Raw genomic sequence first — 4,159 nt, 5'->3', positions numbered from 1 at the left:
TAAGAACTCTTCGCCTTCCTTAATGATCTTCAACGTAGCTAACTTCTCTTCGAGACTTTGCAACTTTTCCTCCAACAGGGACACAAGCTTGCATTTGTGGCATGTAAAGTTTGGCTTTTCCACTGGTAAGTCTGTGAACATGTAGCAAGAAATGCAGCTCACCAAATGGCTCCTGGCCTCTTCCATATTGAGATTTCTTAAAAACGATGAAAGACGAGTCTTTCCGATTTCCTCTTTTCAGCTGCAACAGCCAAAACCCAGTGATGGTTGAGCTCGCGGAGACTCTTCACTTATCCCAGAAGGCACTGGGAATATGCAAATGATCTCCTCAAGACTCTTCCCCCTGGTTTTCCGATTTCCTCTTTTCAGCTGCAACAGCCAAAACCCAGTGATCGTTGAGCTCGCGGAGACTATTCACTTATCCCAGAAGGCACTGGGAATATGCAAATGATCTCCTCAAGACTCTTCCCCTGGTTTTCCGATTTCCTCTTTTCAGCTGCAACAGCCAAAACCCAGTGATCGTTGAGCTCGCGGAGACTCTTCACTTATCCCAGAAGGCACTGGGAATATGCAAATGATCTCCTCAAGACTCTTCCCCTGGTTTTCCGATTTCCTCTTTTCAGCTGCAACAGCCAAAACCCAGCGATCGTTGAGCTCGCGGAGACTCTTCACTTATCCCAGAAGGCACAGGGAATATGCAAATGATCTCCTCAAGACTCTTCCTCCACCCAAGTCTCAGAAGCTGAAAGGGTCTTCAGGAGAGGTGGGTAGTCGAGCTAGGCTATCAGACGGTCACCTCTGTAGCTGTATTGTCATCCTTCCTATGGTTCCATTCAGGGGTGAACAAGGGCAGACATGTTGTTGATGCAACTTGTGCAACTGCACACGGGCCAAGAGGTAAGAGGACCAATTTCCACCTCCAAAGCAGATGAAACTGTGCGTTATGATGGGTCATTGGGCTGATCATGAGCATAAAGACAGAATATAAAATGTATCCACAACAATACCATTAATATGAGGCATACAGGTAGGACTAGCTTAACATTTCTATTACCTGTATGCCCATATTAATAAGTCATATACGTCTTGGGTGGGGAGGGAAAGATTCAGTTTAAAGCATAAAACATACATATATAAATTCTTATCTATCTAATAGGATGACAACAGCTGTCCAGACCTGCATCCCACCACAACCACCACTCCGGAGTAATCCCTGGCGAATGCTATCCTCCTCAGTGACACAGTGAGAGGCTACGCGCCCCCTTCTGCTCTGAGGGTACGTACTCATCTAAGAGTGATGCTCAAACTGTTGGGGTGCAGCTGTGGGACCCTATTTTCAGAGATGATGTCCTCCACCCAAGTCTCAAAAGCTGAAAGGGTCTTCAGGAGAGGTGGGTAGTCGAGCTAGGCTATCAGACGGTCACCTCTGTAGCTGTTGAGTCATCCTTCCTATGGTTCCATTCAGGGGTGGACAGGGGCGGACATGTTTTTGGTACAACTTGTGCAACCGCACACGGGCCAAGAGGTAAGGGTACCAATTTCCACTTCCAAAGCTGATGAAACTGTGCGTTATGATGAGTCATTGGGCTGATCATTAGCATAAAGACAATATAAAATTTATCCACAACAAGACCATTAATATGAGGCATACAGGTAGGACTAGCTTAACATTTCTATTACCTGTATGCCCATATTAATAGGTCATATACGTGTCGGGGGTGACAGATTCCGTTCAAAACATAAACAGACATATATTAATTCTTATCTATCTAATAGGATGACGACAGCTGTCCAGACCTGCATCCCACCACAACAACCACTCCGGAGTAATCCCTGGCGAATGCTATCCTCCTCAGTGACACAGTGAATGGCTACGTGCCCCCTTCTGCTCTGAGGGTATGTACTCATCTAAGAGTGATGCTCAAACTGTTGGGGTGCAGCTGTGGGACCCTATTTTCAGAGATGATGTCCTCCATCCAAGTCTCATAAGCTGAAAGGGTCTTCAGGAGTGGTGGGTAGTCGAGCTAGGCTATCAGACGGTCACCTCTGTAGCTGTAGTGTCATCCTTCCTATGGTTCCATTCAGGGGTGGACAGGGGCGGACATGTTGTTGGTACAACTTGAGCAATTGCAAACGGGCGATGAGGTACATATATTAATTCTTATCTATCTAATAGGATGACGACAGCTGTCCAGACCTGCATCCCACCACAACAACCACTCCAGAGTAATCCCTGGCGAATGCTTTCCTCCTCAGTGACACAGTGAGGGGCTACGTGCCCCCTTCTGCTCTGAGGGTATGTACTCATCTAAGAGTGATCCTCAAACTGTTGGGGTGCAGCTGTGGGACCCTATTTTCAGAGATGATGTCCTCCACCCAAGTCTCAAAAGCTGAAAGGGTCTTCAGGAGAGATGGGTAGTCGAGCTAGGCTATCAGACGGTCACCTCTGTAGCTGTAGTGTCATCCTTCCTATAGTTCCATTCAGGGGTGAACAAGGGCAGACATGGTGTTGATGCAACTTGTGCAACTTCACACGGGCCAAGAGTTAAGAGGACCAATTTCCACCTCAAAAGCAGATGAAACTGTGCGTTATGATGGGTCATTGGGCTGATCATGAGCATAAAGACAGAATATAAAATTTATCCACAACAATACCATTAATATGAGGCATACAGGTTGGACTAGCTTAACATTTCTATTACCTGTATGCCCATATTAATAAGTGATATACGTCTCGGGTGGGGAGGGAAAGATTCAGTTTAAAGCATAAAACATACATATATAAATTCTTATCTATCTAATAGGATGACAACAGCTGTCCAGACCTGCATCCCACCACAACCACCACTCCGGAGTAATCCCTGGCGAATTCTATTCTCCTCAGTGACACAGTGAGAGGCTACGCGCCCCCTTCTGCTCTGAGGGTATGTACTCATCTAAGAGTGATGCTCAAACTGTTGGGGTGCAGCTGTGGGACCCTATTTTCAGAGATGATGTCCTCCACCCAAGTCTCAAAAGCTGAAAAGGTCTTCAGGAGAGGTGGGTAGTCGAGCTAGGCTATCAGACGGTCACCTCTGTAGCTGTTGAGTCAACCTTCCTATGGTTCTATTCAGGGGTGGACAGGGGCGGACATGTTGTTGGTACAACTTGTGCAACTGCACACGGGCCAAGAGGTTAAGGGACCAATTTCCACCTCCAAAGCAGATGAAACTGTGCGTTAGGATGTGTCATTGGGCTGATCATTAGCATAAAGACTGAATATAAAATATATCCACAACAAGACCAGTAATATGAGGCATACAGGTAGGACTAGCTTAACATTTCTATTACCTGTATGCACATATTAATAGGCCATATACGTCTCGCGGAGGGGTTGACAGATTCTGTTTAAAGCATAAACAGACATATATTAATTCTTATCTATCTAATAGGATGACGACAGCTGTCCAGACCTGCATCCCACCACAACAACCACTCCGGAGTGATCCCTGGCGAATGCTATCCTCTTCAGTGACACAGTGAGGGGCTACGCGCCCTCTTCTGCTCTGAGGGTATGTACTCATCTAAGAATGATGCTCAAACTGTTGGGGTGCAGCTGTGGGACCCTATTTTCAGAGATGATGTCCTTCACCCAAGTCTCAAAAGCTGAAAGGGTCTTCAGGAGAGGTGGGTAGTTGAGCTAGGCTATCAGACGTTCACCTCTGTAGCTGTAGTGTCATCCTTCCTATGGTTCCATTCAGGGGTGAACAAGGGCGGACATGTTGTTGATGCAACTAGTGCAACTGCACATGGGCCAAGAGGTAAGGACGGGTACCAATTTCCACCTCCAAAGCAGATGAAACTGTGCGTAATGATGAGTTATTGGGCTGATCATTAGCATAAAGACAATATAAAATTTATCCACAACAAGACCATTAATATGAGGCATACAGGTAGGACTAGCTTAACATTTCTATTACCTGTATGCCCATATTAATAGGTCATATACGTGTCGGGGGTGACAGATTCCATTTAAAGCATAAACAGACATATATAAATTCTTATCTATCTAATAGAATGACGACAGCTGTCCTGACCTGCATCCCACCACAACCACCACTCCGGAGTAATCCCTAGCAAATGCTATCCTCCTCAGTGACGGGCTATGCGCCCCCTTCTG

General features: G+C 46.1%; 1 long non-coding RNA gene across 1 annotated transcript; it reads left to right on the top strand.

Moving 5' to 3' along the window:
* The first annotated feature begins 1,124 nt into the window (after positions 1-1,124).
* On the top strand, positions 1,125-3,520 carry LOC141096139 (uncharacterized). The gene is made up of 5 exons (XR_012233600.1): positions 1,125-1,276; positions 1,777-1,896; positions 2,177-2,296; positions 2,805-2,924; positions 3,432-3,520. It is a non-coding gene; the product is annotated as an uncharacterized lncRNA (long non-coding RNA).
* Positions 3,521-4,159: the final 639 nt, after the last annotated feature.

Source organism: Dendrobates tinctorius, unplaced genomic scaffold (genome assembly GCF_039654945.1).
Source record: "Dendrobates tinctorius isolate UK_male_01 unplaced genomic scaffold, ASM3965494v1 ptg000072l, whole genome shotgun sequence".
In the NCBI taxonomy this organism is placed as follows: Eukaryota; Metazoa; Chordata; class Amphibia; order Anura; family Dendrobatidae; genus Dendrobates; species Dendrobates tinctorius.
The sequence above is the reverse complement of the archived record's forward strand: the minus strand, read 5'-3'. Positions and strand labels throughout refer to the sequence as shown.